A 16,597-nucleotide genomic window follows, 5' to 3' on the forward strand; every position below is an offset into this window, starting at 1 on the left:
CTCCGTTTCGTTACGACTCGAGCGATACCTCTCCGTTTCGTTACGACTCGAGCGATAACTCTTCGTTTCGTTACGACTCGAGCGATACCTCTCCGTTTCGTCTCGAGCAATACCTCTCCGTTTCGTTACGACTCGAGCGATACCTCTCCGTTTCGTCTCGAGCAATACCTCTCCGTTTCGTTACGACTCGAGCAATACCTCTCCGTCCATTCTAGCAGCAGGATACACAGAGAATGGAACAGCTGGATAGGGTAAACCACTCGAGTAGCACAAAACGGAATATAACATTGTGGATAAAGTTTTGAATAACACAACGTAAACACCTGAAATCACTATACTGAGAACTTTGCCGTTTCGTAAAGGACGTGACGCATTTAGGTGTTTTTGGAGCCTTAGTTCATGTTTGTCCACGGCCCCCATACAGCAGAACGATTCCATTTACATTTTTTTTTAAACAGATTTGGTTGAAAAAAGGTAAACTTGTCCTTTAATTAGACAGTGGTGCTGGTGTAGACGTCACCTAGAGCCCTGTGCCAGATCATGATCACGTCTCTGACCTGACAGCAGTAACAGGACAACCTCTCACTGACTCTCACTGAGAACAGCCATCTGCTCTCACCCAGCCTAGCTGTTGAAACACTCCTCCCTACTCTGTTCTCTCCTCCTCTTTCTCCAAGCCCAGCCTGCACCTCCTCTCCCCTACCCCAGCCTGCACCTCCTCTCCCCTAAGCCCAGCCTGCACCTCCTCTCCCCTAAGCCCAGCCTACACCTCCTCTCCCCTAAGCCCAGCCTGCACCTCCTCTCCCCTAAGCCCAGCCTGCACCTCCTCTCCCCTAAGCCCAGCCTGCACCTCCTCTCCCCTAAGCCCAGCCTGCACCTCCTCTCCCCTAAGCCCAGCCTGCACCTCCTCTCCCCTAAGCCCAGCCTGCACCTCCTCTCCCCTAAGCCCAGCCTGCACCTCCTCTCCCCTAAGCCCAGCCTGCACCTCCTCTCCCCTAAGCCCAGCCTGCACCTCCTCTCCCCAATGCCCAGCCTGCACCTCCTCTCCCCTAAGCCCAGCCTGCACCTCCTCTCCCCTAAGCCCAGCCTGCACCTCCTCTCCCCTAAGCCCAGCCTGCACCTCCTCTCCCCTAAGCCCAGCCTGCACCTTCTCTCCCCTAAGCCCAGCCTGCACCTCCTCTCCCCTAAGCCCAGCCTGCACCTCCTCTCCCCTAAGCCCAGCCTGCACCTCCTCTCCCCTAAGCCCAGCCTGCACCTCCTCTCCCCTAAGCCCAGCCTGCACCTCCTCTCCCCTAAGCCCAGCCTGCACCTCCTCTCCCCTCTCCTCCAAGCCCAGCCTGCACCTCCTCTCCCCTCTCCTCCAAGCCCAGCCTGCACCTCCTCTCCCCTCTCCTCCAAGCCCAGCCTGCACCTCCTCTCCCCTCTCCTCCAAGCCCAGCCTGCACCTCCTCTCCCCTCTCCTCCAAGCCCAGCCTGCACCTCCTCTCCCCTCTCCTCCAAGCCCAGCCTGCACCTCCTCTCCCCTCTCCTCCAAGCCCAGCCTGCACCTCCTCTCCCCTCTCCTCCAAGCCCAGCCTGCACCACCTCTCCCCTCTCCTCCAAGCCCAGCCTGCACCACCTCTCCCCCAAGCCCAGCCTCCACCTCCTCTCCCCTCTCCTCCAAGCCCAGCCTCCACCTCCTCTCCCCTCTTCTCCAAGCCCAGCCTGCACCTCCTCTCCCCTCTCCTCCAAGCCCAGCCTGCACCTCCTCTCCCCTCTTCTCCAAGCCCAGCCTGCACCTCCTCTCCCCTCTCCTCCAAGCCCAGCCTGCACCTCCTCTCCCCTCTCCTCCAAGCCCAGCCTGCACCTCCTATCCCCTCTCCTCCAAGCCCAGCCTGCACCTCCTCTCCCCTCTCCTCCAAGCCCAGCCTGCACCTCCTCTCCAGACAGAGATAATTAGGCAGGAGAGAGAGCGGTCGCTGTGAGGGGAGGAGGGAGCAATAAGGACGCTATGCTATAAATAGGTAGGAGAGAGAGAGCGGTCGCTGAGAGGAGAGGAGAGGGAGCCATAAGGACGCTATGCTATAAATAGGTAGGAGAGAGAGAGCGGTCGCTGTGAGGAGAGGAGAGGGAGCCATAAGGACGCTATGCTATAAATAGGTAGGAGAGAGAGAGCGGTCGCTGTGAGGAGAGGAGAGGGAGCCATAAGGACGCTATGCTATAAATAGGTAGGAGAGAGAGAGCGGTCGCTGTGAGGAGAGGAGAGGGAGCCATAAGGACGCTATGCTATAAATAGGTAGGAGAGAGAGAGCGGTCGCTGTGAGGAGAGGAGAGGGAGCCATAAGGACGCTATGCTATAAATAGGTAGGAGAGAGAGAGCGGTCGCTGTGAGGAGAGGAGAGGGAGCCATAAGGACGCTATGCTATAAATAGGTAGGAGAGAGAGAGCGGTCGCTGAGAGGAGAGGAGAGGGAGCCATAAGGACGCTATGCTATAAATAGGTAGGAGAGAGAGAGCGGTCGCTGTGAGGAGAGGAGAGGGAGCCATAAGGACGCTATGCTATAAATAGGTAGGAGAGAGAGAGCGGTCGCTGAGAGGAGAGGAGAGGGAGCCATAAGGACGTAGCAGATTCTGTTTATTCAAGAGGGCTTTGCTGCTGCGCTCTCTCCCTCATCCCTCCCTCCCTCTGTCACCTGCACCCCCTCTCTTCCTCATCATCATGGTGTCAGAATCATCTATTTGCTGCCAAACTACAGTACACATCTCCATGGATACCGGGCTACATATTGCCTCTTATTGCCTTGAAATCTGTCCATCTGTGTGTACTCTCCTCTCCCCCCTCCTCCTCCTCCTCCTCCTTCCCCTCTTCTCCCCTCCTCCACCTCCCCCTCTCTCGATACACAAACCAACTAAGCCACCCACAGGCTGCCCTCGCCCCTAATCTCTCTCTCCCTTCCTCCTCTTTTGTCTATCCCTGTTTCTGTCTCCCTCTCTCATAGCTCTCCCTCCCCCTCTCATAGCTCTCCCTCCCCCTCTCATAGCTCTCCCTCCCCCTCTCATAGCTCTCCCTCCCCCTCTCATAGCTCTCCCTCCCCCTCTCATAGCTCTCCCTCCCCCTCTCATAGCTCTCCCTCCCCCTCTCATAGCTCTCCCTCTCCCCCTCATAGCTCTCCCTCTCATAGCTCTCCCTCTCATAGCTCTCCCTCTCATAGCTCTCCCTCTCATAGCTCTCCCTCTCATAGCTCTCCCTCTCATAGCTCTCCCTCTCATAGCTCTCCCTCTCATAGCTCTCCCTCTCATAGCTCTCCCTCTCATAGCTCTCCCTCTCATAGCTCTCCCTCTCATAGCTCTCCCTCTCATAGCTCTCCCTCTCATAGCTCTCCCTCTCATAGCTCTCCCTCTCATAGCTCTCCCTCTCATAGCTCTCCCTCTCATAGCTCTCCCTCTCATAGCTCTCCCTCTCATAGCTCTCCCTCCCGACCTCCCTCCCTCCCTCTCTCATAGCTCTCCCTCCCTACCTACCTACCTCCCTCCCTCTCTCATAGCTCTACCTCCTTCCCTTTCTCCTGGTTCTCCCTTCCTCTGGGCAGCAGCTAGCCTAGCGGTTAAGAGCATAGGGCCAGTAACCGAAAGGTTTGCTGGTTCGAATCCCAGAGCTGGCAAGGTGGAAGAATCTGCAGCAAGACAGTTAAACCCTAACAACAACTGCTCCCAATGACGTTTGTCGATTAAGGCAACCCCCAGCATCTCTGTGATTGAGGGGTTGTGTTAAATACCGAAGACATTTTGATTGAATGCATTCAGTTGTGCAACCGAATAAGTCTCCCACTTCACCCAGCTCTACTCTTTTCTCTTTCCCTGTCTCCGTCTGCCTCTCTGTCCTGGCTCTGTCCATCTGCCTCTCTCTGTTTGCCTGCCTCTCTCTCCTGGCTCTCTGTCCAACTAAGCCACCCACAGGCAGCCCTCGCCTGTAATCTCTCCCTCCCTCCCTCCCTCTCTTTCACCTGCCTCTCCCTCCCTTTCATCTGGCTCTCCCTTCTTCCTTTGCTCCTCTATTCCAGTCTCTCTTCCTCCCTCCGTCCCAGTCTCTCTTCCTCCCTCCGTCCCCTCAGTGCCCCTCCTCTGTCCCAGTCTCTCTTCCTCCCTCCGTCCCAGTCTCTCTTCCTCCCTCTGTCCCAGTCTCTCTTCCTCCCTCCGTCCCAGTCTCTCTTCCTCCCTCCGTCCCAGTCTCTCTTCCTCCCTCCGTCCCAGTCTCTCTTCCTCCCTCTGTCCCAGTCTCTCTTCCTCCCTCTGTCCCAGTCTCTCTTCCTCCCTCTGTCCCAGTCTCTCTTCCTCCCTCTGTCCCAGTCTCTCTTCCTCCCTCTGTCCCAGTCTCTCTTCCTCCCTCTGTCCCAGTCTCTCTTCCTCCCTCTGTCCCAGTCTCTCTTCCTCCCTCTGTCCCAGTCTCTCTTCCTCCCTCTGTCCCAGTCTCTCTTCCTCCCTCTGTCCCAGTCTCTCTTCCTCCCTCCGTCCCAGTCTCTCTTCCTCCCTCCGTCCCAGTCTCTCTTCCTCGCTCCGTCCCAGTCTCTCTTCCTCGCTCCGTCAACTCTGTGCCCCTCCTCTGTCCCAGTCTCTCTTCCTCCCTCTGTCCCAGTCTCTCTTCCTCCCTCCGTCCCCTCAGTGCCCCCCCTCTGTCCCAGTCTCTCTTCCTCCCTCTGTCCCAGTCTCTCTTCCTCCCTCTGTCCCAGTCTCTCTTCCTCCCTCTGTCCCAGTCTCTCTTCCTCCCTCTGTCCCAGTCTCTCTTCCTCCCTCCGTCCCCTCAGTGCCCCTCCTCTGTCCCAGTCTCTCTTCCTCCCTCTGTCCCAGTCTCTCTTCCTCCCTCTGTCCCAGTCTCTCTTCCTCCCTCCGTCCCCTCAGTGCCCCCCCTCTGTCCCAGTCTCTCTTCCTCCCTCTGTCCCAGTCTCTCTTCCTCCCTCCGTCCCAGTCTCTCTTCCTCCCTCCGTCCCAGTCTCTCTTCCTCGCTCCGTCAACTCTGTGCCCCTCCTCCGTCCCAGTCTCTCTTCCTCCCTCCGTCCCCTCAGTGCCCCCCCTCTGTCCCAGTCTCTCTTCCTCCCTCCGTCCCAGTCTCTCTTCCTCCCTCTGTCCCAGTCTCTCTTCCTCCCTCGGTCCCAGTCTCTCTTCCTCCCTCTGTCCCAGTCTCTCTTCCTCCCTCTGTCCCAGTCTCTCTTCCTCCCTCTGTCCCAGTCTCTCTTCCTCCCTCTGTCCCAGTCTCTCTTCCTCCCTCTGTCCCAGTCTCTCTTCCTCCCTCTGTCCCAGTCTCTCTTCCTCCCTCTGTCCCAGTCTCTCTTCCTCCCTCTGTCCCAGTCTCTCTTCCTCCCTCTGTCCCAGTCTCTCTTCCTCCATCCGTCCCCTCAGTGCCCCTCCTCCGTCCCAGTCTCTCTTCCTCCCTCCCCTCAGTGCCTCTCCTCTCAATGGCAGGTTCCAAAGTGAGGTACTCTTCCTCTTAACTCTCCACCCCCACCTCCCTCCCCACCTCCCTCTCTTCCACCCACAGCACGACGCAGTAGCAGGGAATTCCTCATTACCTCACCACTGGCTTCGCCACAGAGTGAGTCAGTCAGTGGCAACACACACACACACACACACACACACACACACACACACACACACACACACACAGATGCAGCATAGCCTTCATGCACCAGTAATATACTAGAACAATCCATTGGCCTACAGAACATAGTCAGTGATTTCATGCAGTCTCTTAATGTTACAATTTAATAAAATAAAACATTAAATCACAGCTTTCAAAAACGAAAACCAATGCAGGCGAACAGAGCGTCAAAGCTTAACACGTCTGCAGAAGAGTAATTACAAAGACTATCAAACCGTACTTCATAAAAACTATCCGTAGCTCGTGATAGATCAAGATGTCATGGAACACAGAGCGTGAGAGCTAAGTTGTACCTTAGCAACATTACAGAAGAGATGAGACGAACAGAGACAGACTCAAGGCAATTATAAGCTAAGGCAGTCCCCCGAATAGAAGTTTAATCTATTGACGCGTCCCGAGATAAATGGTAAATGTGAGTGAAAAACACAAACACAGCAGCACTCACACATACAGACATCTTACTGTGCTTAGAGTTGTGCAGCTCCCATGCAGAGGTGGTTTTGCAGGATGTAGGAAGGATGTGGTGTCTGAGAGACAAAAAGGTAAAGCTCTGTTCTACTGTAGCTGCTGCTGCTGTGGAAGTCACAGTAAACTAGTTGGAATGAGAGAGAGAGAGAGAGAAAGAGAAAGAGAGAGAGAGAGAGAGAGAGGAGATTCTATCCTCCACTGTCAGCCAACTAGCTACCGCTAGCTGAAGGTAATTTTAGTGTCTGGGACCACTGTCAGCCAACTAGCTGAAGGTAATTTTAGTGTCTGGGACCACTGTCAGACACTGTCCTAGCGAGCTGTACACTTTGTAGCTAACTAGCTACCGCTAGCTGAAGGTAATTTTAGTGTCTGGGATCACTGTCAGCCACTGTCCTAGCGAGCTATACACTTCGTAGCTACTCTTTTCTAAAAGCTGCGAGGGTTTTGTAAACGAGAGGAAGGAAGGACACCTCGACTGCCCACTTATTTTTCTGAATGAAGCACAGCAGAGACCTCTCCCTCCCTCCCTCCCTCCCTCCCTCCCTCCCTCCCTGATTAAAACAAACTGAATACTAGAAAAACAAGCAAGACACCTGATTAGTGGGGGAAAAGATAATTCCCTAAAGACGAACAATCCCCCACCGCAACGAGCCCACGCCCCAGCACCGCAACGAGCCCACGCCCCAGCACCGCAACGAGCCCACGCCCCAGCACCGCAACGAGCCCACGCCCCAGCACCGCAACGAGCCCACGCCCCAGCACCGCAACGAGCCCACGCCCCAGCACCGCAACGAGCCCACGCCCCAGCACCGCAACGAGCCCACGCCCCAGCACCCCAACGAGCCCACGCCCCAGCACCCCAACGAGCCCACGCCCCAGCACCCCAACGAGCCCACGCCCCAGCACCGCAACGAGCCCACGCCCCAGCACCGCAACGAGCCCACGCCCCAGCACCGCAACAATCCCACGCCGCAACGAGCCCACGCCCCAGCACCGCAACGAGCCCACGCCCCAGCAAAGCAACGAGCCCACGCCCCAGCACCGCAACGAGCCCACGCCCCAGCACCGCAACGAGCCCACGCCCCAGCACCGCAACGAGCCCACGTCCCAGCACCGCAACGAGCCCACGCCGCAGCGAGCCCACGCCGCAGCACCGCAACGAGCCCACGCCGCAACGAGCCCACGCCGCAGCACCGCAACGAGCCCACGCCGCAGCACCGCAACGAGCCCACGCCGCAGCACCGCAACGAGCCCACGCCGCAGCACCGCAACGAGCCCACGCCGCAGCACCGCAACGAGCCCACGCCGCAGCACCGCAACGAGCCCACGCCCCAGCACCGCAACGAGCCCACGCCCCAGCACCGCAACGAGCCCACGCCCCAGCACCGCAACGAGCCCACGCCCCAGCACCGCAACGAGCCCACGCCCCAGCACCGCAACGAGCCCACGCCCCAGCACCCCAACGAGCCCACGCCCCAGCACCGCAACGAGCCCACGCCCCAGCACCGCAACGAGCCCACGCCCCAGCACCGCAACGAGCCCACGCCCCAGCACCGCAACGAGCCCACGCCCCAGCACCGCAACGAGCCCACGCCCCAGCACCGCAACGAGCCCACGCCCCAGCACCGCAACGAGCCCACGCCCCAGCACCGCAACGAGCCCACGCCCCAGCACCGCAACGAGCCCACGCAAAAAACGATGCTTATTGGTTAACATTAACAGGGGCTTTAAGGAGGGGCTGGCCTGGGAAACCCTGTCATTAGGGAGCCATACAACCATTATGAAACACAGAGTAAAAAAGTAGTTTTAGTGCAGAAAGTAGTTCTATGCATTGCAGGCCAGGGCATAACATAACCTGAAGATAAGGGTGTGACATGGGCCTAGTTGGCTTTCAACCACCAACTGGGGCTTTTGGTAATGCCTTGATCTGGTCATTGAAGATGGCAGTTCAGGGAATCAAACAAGTTCAACTGTTCGAACTTATGGAGGTAATTGGAGGAATGGAATGTAGACACACACAGTGCGTTGTACTGTCCGTATAGGCTGGCTAGGTCGAGGCCCGGGGACACCATGGCAGCAGATGTGTACGTGTGTTTGCATATAGCAGGGTTTACACTATTGTACTGTCCATATAGGCTGGCTAGGTCGAGGCCGGGGACACCATGGCAGCAGATGTGTAAGTGTGTTTGCATATAGCAGGGTTTACACTATGGTTTACACACAGTGGGTCTAAATTGACAAACTTCCAATCCCCTTAAAAATAACAAAAACGACCAGCAGCCAAATCCAATTCTCTGACATTTAGAAAACTCTCAAAACAAATCTCTGCATTTAGCACTGTTTGTTTGGACCTCTAGTGGCTCATCAGATAGTGACGACTGATCCAGTTTATCTCCCTCAATCCATCATGTCTGGTCTCAGTGAGTGTCTTGCTGCCTTTATGCTCTTCTTCACAGCAGTGACAGTAATGGACGGACACAGCCATGTAATCACCACACACACACACACACAGTTTGTATATCGTTGCATTTTACATGTGACTGTGTTTTGTTACTTCTCATGTTTTGTGTATTTTTTACATTTTAAATGGGTATCCAACTAAACACTGCACGCGCACAAAATGTAAGCCTGGACCCAGAACCGTGGAACCAGTCACCTCTTCCCTCCAGTTCTGATCAATTATTCACATCTAGCAAGGAGGATAGCAAGGAGAGAGAGAATAGGGGCAGAGTAGGAGAAAGAGTGATGGGAGAGCAAGAATGCATGAGAAAGAGAGGAGGAAAGAAGCAGCAGCACCTCAGCTCTGTGCTTAGGCAGAGATCTATAAATAGCTCCTCAAATCTCTCTAGAAAAAGCAACTCTGACTGCTACTACTGCTAATACTACTGTTAATACTGCTGCTGCTGCTGCTAATGCTAATACTGCTGCTGCTGCTGCTAATGCTAATACTGCTGCTGCTAATACTGCTGCTGCTAATACTGCTGCTGCTAATACTGCTGCTGCTAATACTGCTAATGCTGCTGCTAATACTGCTGATGCTAATACTGCTGATGCTAATACTGCTGATGCTAATACTGCTGATGCTAATACTGCTGATGCTAATACTGCTGATGCTAATACTGCTGATGCTAATACTGCTGATGCTAATACTGCTGATGCTAATACTGCTGATGCTAATACTGCTGATGCTAATACTGCTGCGAGAAAACAGATACAGAAGCAGATCTCAGTTAGACAAACTGATGGAGAGATAGGGAAAGCCTAATTGACTGCCGCCTAATTGACTGCCGTATAAACAGTGAGCTCCAAAAGTATTGGGACAGTAACCATTTTTGTGTTATTTTGGCTCTGTACTCCAGCACTTTGGATTTGAAATGATATAATTACTATGAAGTTGCATGCTAGGAATATGGGACTAACTACTCAACTTTTGACTACTTTAATATACAAATTAATTTGTTCCAATACTTTTGGTCCCCTAAACTGGGGCGGTGGGGGGACTATATACAAAATGTCCTGTGATTTCTAAACACCTGACAGTCTAGCTATAACCTCATAGTCATTGCATAATTTCAAATCCAAAGCCTTTCAATGTATAAGCCTTTCAATGTTCTGTGTCATCAAGTCCGTAAACCCTTCAGTTATAGAAAATAATCATCAAGGGAACAGAATTTATGAAAACGTAACATTTTCCAATTCAAAATAAAAAACAGTAAGTCCAACTTGACTAGAGAAATAGCACATTTCCATAAGAGTTTAATACACATATATCCAAGACTAGTTAGCTATTGGACTGGTGTCAATAGCCTGAGGTGGAGATTATTCTCTAAAACCACATAGCCCTTCCACAACAACCTGACAGCAGTTTAGAATTAGAGAACTAGGCAGCATCTACCCAGGCATACGCAGCAGGTAGCCTAGCGGGTAGAGCGTTGGTGTGGGCGAACTGCATCGAGTTGCTGTCAGTTTGAAACTTGTAAAAATGTCCATTTTTGTACACAAAAACAAAGTCGTCTGTGGTTCCAGTAGTTAGCTACACAGCAAAATAAATAAATAAATAATGAACTACTGAAAATACTACCAAGATTTGAATTTAGTTCAACTACCACCAGTCCAAGTTACTACAAAATGAACATTGAACAAACATTTTATATTTAACAAGTGTTGGTTCCATGTTTCATGAGCTGAAATAAAAGATCCCAGAAATGTTTACTAAGCGCAAAAAATATAATTTCTTTCATTGTGTACAAATATGTTAACATCCCTGTTTGTGAGCATTTTTCCTTTGCCAAGATAATCCATCCACCTCACAGGTGTGGCATTTCAAGAAACTGATTAAACAGCATGACCATTACATAGGTGCACCTTGTGCTGGGGACAATAAAAGTCCACTCTAAAATGTGCAGTTTGTCACACAACACAATGCCACAGATGTCTCAAGTTGAGGGAGCGTGCAATTAAAATCAAATCAAATTTGATTGGTCACATACACGTTTAGCAGATGTTAATGCGAGTGCAGCGAAATGCTTGTGCTTCTAGTTCCAACAGTGCAGTAATATCTAACAATTCCCAACAACTACCTTATACACACAAATCTAAAGGGATGGAATAAGAATATGTACATATAAATATATGGATGGCCGAGCGGCATTGGGGCGGCAGCGTAGCCTAGTGGTTAGAGCGTTGGACTAGTAACCGAAAGGTTGCAAGATCGAATCCCCGAGCTGGCAAGGTACAAATCTGTCATTCTGCCCCTGAACAAGGCAGTTAACCCAATGTTCCTATCATTGAAAATAAGAATTTGTTCTTAACTGACTTGTGTAGTTAAATAAAAGGTCAAAAAAATAAAAAAAAATAGGCAACATGCAGTAGATGGTATAAATTACAGCATATACATGTGATGTAGGTGTGACGTAAGATATGTAAACATTAAAAGTGCCATTGTTTAAAGTGACTAGCGATTGGGTCTCAATGTGGGCAGCAGCCTCTCAGAGTCAGTGATTGCTGTTTAGCAGTCTGATGGCCTTGAGATAGAAGCTGTTTCTCAATCTCTCGGTCCCAGCTTTAATGCACCTGTACTGACCTCGCCTTCTGGATGATAGCGGGGTGAACAGGCAGTGGCTCGGGTGGTTGTTGTCCTTGATGATCTTTTTGGCCTTCCTGTGACATCGGGCGCTGTAGGTGTCATGGAGGGCAGGTAGTTTGCCCCCGGTGATGCTTTGTGCAGACCCCACCACCCTCTGGAGAGCCTTACGGTTGAGGGCGGTGCAGTTGCCGTACCAGGCTGTGATTCAGCCCGACAGGATGCTCTCGATTGTGCACCTGTAAAATTTTGGGAGTGTTTTGCCAAATTTCTTCTCACTCCTGAGGTTCACCACATTGTCTGTGTGGGTGGACCATTTCAGTTTGTATGTGATGTGTTCACCCAGGAACTTAAAACTTTCCACCTTCTCCACTGCTGACCCTTCGATGTGGATAGGGGGGGGTTCTGTTTCATGAAGTCCACGATCATCTCCTTTGTTTTATTGACGTTGAGTGAGAGGTTGTTTTCCTGACAACACACTCCGAGTGCCCTCACCTCCTCCCTGTAGGCTGTCTCGTCGCTGTTGGTAATCAAGCCCACTATTGTTGTGTTGTCTGCAAACCTGATGATTGAGTTGGAGGCGTGCATGGCCACGCAGTAATGGGTGAACAGAGGGTACAGCAGAGGCTGAGCACACACCCTTGTGGGGACCCAGTGTTGAGGGTCAGTGAAGTGGAGATGTTGTTTCCTACCTTCACCACCTGGGGGCGGCCCGTCAGAAAGTCCAGGACCCAGTTTGCACAGCAGGGCCTCCAGCTTGATGATGATCTTGGAGGGTACTATGGTGTTGAATGCTGAGCTGTAGTCAATGAACAGCATTCTTAAATAGGTATTATTTTTGTCCAGATGGGATAGGGCAGTGGGCAGTGTGATGGCGATTGCGTCATCTGTGGACCTGTTGGGGCAGTATGCAAACTGAAGTGGGTCTAGGGTGGCCGGTAAGGTGGAGGTGATATGATCCTTGACTAGCCTCTCAAAGCACTTCATGATGACAGAGGTGAGTGCTACGGGGCAGTAGTCATTTAGTTCAGTTATCTTTGCCTTCTTGGGTACAGGAACAATGTATGCTGGCATGCTGACTGCAGGAATATCCACTAGAGCTGTTGCCAGAGAATTTAATGTTAATTTCTCTACCATAAGATACCTTCAACGTCGTTATAGAGAAATTGGCAGTATGTCCAACCGGCCTCACAACCACAGACCACGCCAGCCCAGGACCTCCACATCCGGCTAATTCACCTGCAGCCTCGTCTTAGGAGTGTTTCTGTCTGTAATAAAGTCCTTTTGTGGGAAAAACTCATTCTGATTTGCTGGGCCTGTCTCCCCATTGGGTGGAAGGGCATAGGCCCGCCCACTTGACAGCCAGGCCCACCCATGGCTGCACCCCTGCCCAGTCATGTGAAATCCATAGATGAGTGCCTAATTACTTTATTTCAATTGGCTGATATGAACTGTAAGTCAGTAAAATCTTTAAAATTGTTGCGTTTACATTTTTTGTTCAGTATAGTTACATTACTAGTTTAATTACATGTAGTTCACTACTCCTCAACACTGAAACCATAAGACAGTAAGTATCCTGTTGCATTGTTGTTGGTGATGTTTACCCAACATCAAAACAATGACTGAGTGGTAATGTTTGGTTGTTTCGTGCTGCTGTTATTCACAATTCATTAAGAATCCTCTAAAACGCTTCAGATCAAGGCTTTGGTTCAATGTTGTGTAGGTAGAATAGCTGATCTCTCAGTGGTTGGTATAATATTTGAAACCTCTCGCTTACCGTTAAGAGTGAGTCTTCTCTAGATGAAAGCTTCTTCTTTGACGAGTTGTTTCGAGTCGAAAGGCAGCTAACCCTGCCTACTGCTTGTACACAGACAGGCTAACGTGAGCGTGGGTAGCAGCTGCTGGTGCAGTGCCGAGTTCCCGAATGTTTAAATGGACAGCTCACACTGACAACAATACGCAGTAAGCAAGTTAGCCTTTTCTTCTGTCTGTAGCTGTCAACCAGGTGTCAGCTCACAGCTGCTCATTCAACTAGCTAACGTTAGCTACAACACAATCGATGACACGAGCATGGGTTATCATGAGCCCATTGACGAAATGCAGATATGCGGCTTGCTCGTTAACGTTAGCTACCTCTTGTCAACCACCCTCCGAATGGTATACCCGTTACTAATAATGGTAGCTAGCAATAAATAGCGAACTAGAGGGCTAACTAGCTCGAGGGCTAACCAAACGCTACTTGGCTCACCGTGAGAGCGACTGTCAAACACTGTCGACTCAAAACAGCGACGCTTGAGACGAGGTACACGAAGCAATGAAGGCCCAACCAAGACAAATCAGAGAGAAAGCATCCAGGGACTAAAATAACTTCTAAAACCAAAATAACGACAACCTTAAACTTTAAAGAAAATACAAAATAAACAAAAACGCGACACACTTCACCTCCGGCTTCTGCGTGTCAGCACCACTGTTATCGCGCATCTCTGTGCTTTACGTCACCTCACAGTTCTTCAGATTAGTTGCAAAGAAAACAAATAATAATTTGTGTGAATTACTTCAAGATTAAAGTGACGCTCTACAATTTTTGAAAATAATTTCAGCCAGTAGTTTTGAAAGTGGTACTAATGAGTCATAACGGGTCCCCGGTTTTTGAGTACTATGTTATCCAATTGTGTACTCCTTTTTTGCTATTTGTATAAAATGGTACAATCCAATTCGTACAAAATGTTGCAAATTTGTTGTGGTTAAGATCATGGACTGCATTTGAACTCGCTACATTACTTCTACTGTTATTATTCCACTGAAGGCTACTATCCCACTACAACAAAATAGCACTACTCTACTAGTCTATATTTTTCAACACTTTGGGCAGCTGAAGTGCGTCAAACAATTTTTATTTAGGAAAATTACCCTTGCTAGTTGACTTTATAATAATTTAATGGAGTAAAATCATGTATAGTACCACAGTAGTACCACAGAGTCCTAATACCCCTAAAATCTAGATGCAAAACCTGGAAATTGTTTCAATTGTTTGTTTTTTTACTATATAAAAGATCTGTGTTTTGTGTAGGCTTACCCTGGGGTGATGTTTTGATAACTGCGCAAATCTCTCGGACAAGGTAACTTTTATGAATATATTCACCTGTAATTACCCACAAAAGATAACATGCTGATTAGCCGCTAATGTGGCTATCATACAGAACTACACATCCTGTCACAAGCGTTGATGAGAGTCTCATCAACAAGTAGCAAGTAACCTAGCGAGTAATTATAGCCTTTTTAGTTTCTTGTGTAAATAATTGATAGTGTATTTCTTGTATGCATTCTTGTTTAACACTTTTTTATTTACCCTAGCCTTTGTAGCTAACTAGCTATCTATCTAGGCAAGTCAGAACAAATTCTTATTTACAATGACAGCCTACCAAAAGGCAAAGGCCTCCTGCGGGGATGGAGGCTTGGATTATAATAAATACCGGACAAAACACACATCACGACAAGAGAGACAACACAACGCTACATAAAGAGAGACGTAAGACAACGTGACTTGTCATGCACAAAGTAGATGTCCTAACCGACTTGACAAAACTATAGTTTGTTAACAAGAAATGTGTGGAGTGGTTGAAAAATGAGTTTTAATGACTCCAACTATTTTGGTTAGGTGAAAGATCTGTGGTTAGCGAGATGCTTTTGAAAATTAGATAACCACCAACTGTAATAGCTTATTTGCATGAGTATTCAGACGTTTGCTATGAGCAAAAATGAAATTGAACTCAGGTGCATCCTGTTTCCATTATTCATCCTTAAGATGTTTCTACAAATTGATTGGAGACCACCTGTAGTAAATTCAATTGATTGGAGACCACCTGTAGTAAATTAAATTGATTGGACATGATTTGGGAAGTTACACACCTGTCTATATAAGGTCTCACAGTTGACAGTGCATGTCAGTGGAAAAACCAAGCCATGAGGTCGGAGGAATTGTCCGTAGAACTCTGAGACAGGATTGTGTCGAGGTACAGATCTGAGGAAGGGTACCAAAACATTTCTGCAGCATTAAAGGTCCCCAAGAACACAGTGGCCTCCATCATTCTTAAATGGAGGAAGTTTAGAACCACCAAGACTCTTCCTAGAGCTGGCCGCCCGGCCAAACTGAACAATCTATGGAGAAGGGCTCTGGTCTGGGAAGTGACCAAGAAGCCGATGGAGCAGCTCTGACAGAGCTCCAAAGTTCCTATGTGGAGATGGGAGAACCTTCCAGAAGGACAACCATCTCTGCAGCACTCCACCAATCAGGCCTTTATAGTAGAGTGGCAAGACTTCTCAGTGAAAGGCACATGACAGCCCACCAGTTGGCCAAAAGACACCTAAAGACTCTCAGACCATGAGAAACAAGATTCTCTGGTCTGGTGAAACCAAAACTGAACTATTTGGCCTGAATGCCAAGCGTCACGTCTGGAGGAAACCTGGCACCATCCCTACGGTGAGGCATGGTGGCGGCAGCATCATGCTGTGTGGATGTTTTTCAGACGCAGGGACTGGGAGACTCGTCAGGATCAAGGGAAAGATGAATGGAGCAAAGTACAGATAGATCCTTGATGAAAACCTTCTCCAGAGCACTCAGGACCTCATACTGGGGCGACGGTTCACCTTTCAACATGACAACAACAACCCTAAGCACACAGCCAAGACAACGCAGAAGTGGCTTCAGAACAAGTCTCTGAATGTCCTTGAGTGGCCCAGCCAGAGCATGGACTTGAACCCGATTTAACATCTCTGGAGAGACTGGAAAATGGCTGTGCAGCGACACTCCCCCTCTTACCTGACAGAGTTTGAGAGGATCTGCAGAGAAGAATGTGAGAAACTCCCCAAATACAGGTGTGCCAAGCTTGTAGCATCCTACCCAAGAAGTCTCGAGGCTTTAATCGCTGCCAAAGGTGCTTCAAAAAAGGACTGAGTAAAGGGTCTGACTACTTATCTAAATGTGATATTTCAGTTTTTTATTTATAATACATTTGCTAAAATGTCTAAAAATCTGTTTTTGCTTTGCCATTATGGGGTTTTGTGTGTAGATTAATGAATGGGGAAAAAAACTATATAATCCATTTTAGAATGTCCCTAATGTTAGCGATTAGCGCTAACGTTAAATATCCCTGCCCTGGTGGACTAGCTAGCATGGAGTCTGGAGAAAAGTCTGACTATACGAATAATGAGCGAACACGCTTTTGTATATATAGTGTATGTTTTCACCCCTTCAAATTAGTGGATTCGGCTATTTCAGCCACACCCATTGCTGACAGGTGTATAAGATCGAGCACACCGCCATGCAATCTCCATAGACAAACATTTGCAGTAGAATAGCTTTACTAAAGAGCTCAGTGTCTTTCAACTCCTAAGCAAAATGTATTTGTCACGTGC

The 16,597-nt window shown here is 49.9% G+C and overlaps 1 protein-coding gene across 9 annotated transcripts in view; it reads right to left on the reverse strand.

Annotated features, from left to right (window-relative positions):
* Window positions 1-13,697, reverse strand: part of LOC129851498 (R3H domain-containing protein 2-like) — a 98,169-nt gene extending 84,472 nt beyond the window's left edge. For 4 of the 9 annotated variants that reach the window (XM_055918085.1, XM_055918089.1, XM_055918084.1 and 1 more), the window contains exon 1: window positions 12,960-13,695. The gene's annotated coding sequence lies outside the window, so the exon portion shown is untranslated. Of the gene's footprint in view, window positions 1-6,093; window positions 6,221-12,959 lie in introns of those variants that run through there. The other 5 variants (XM_055918086.1, XM_055918082.1, XM_055918083.1 and 2 more) reach the window with 4 other exon arrangements.
* Between the last annotated feature and the right edge of the window lie 2,900 nt (window positions 13,698-16,597).

The sequence above is a fragment of the Salvelinus fontinalis genome, chromosome 3 (genome assembly GCF_029448725.1).
Source record: "Salvelinus fontinalis isolate EN_2023a chromosome 3, ASM2944872v1, whole genome shotgun sequence".
In the NCBI taxonomy this organism is placed as follows: Eukaryota; Metazoa; Chordata; class Actinopteri; order Salmoniformes; family Salmonidae; genus Salvelinus; species Salvelinus fontinalis.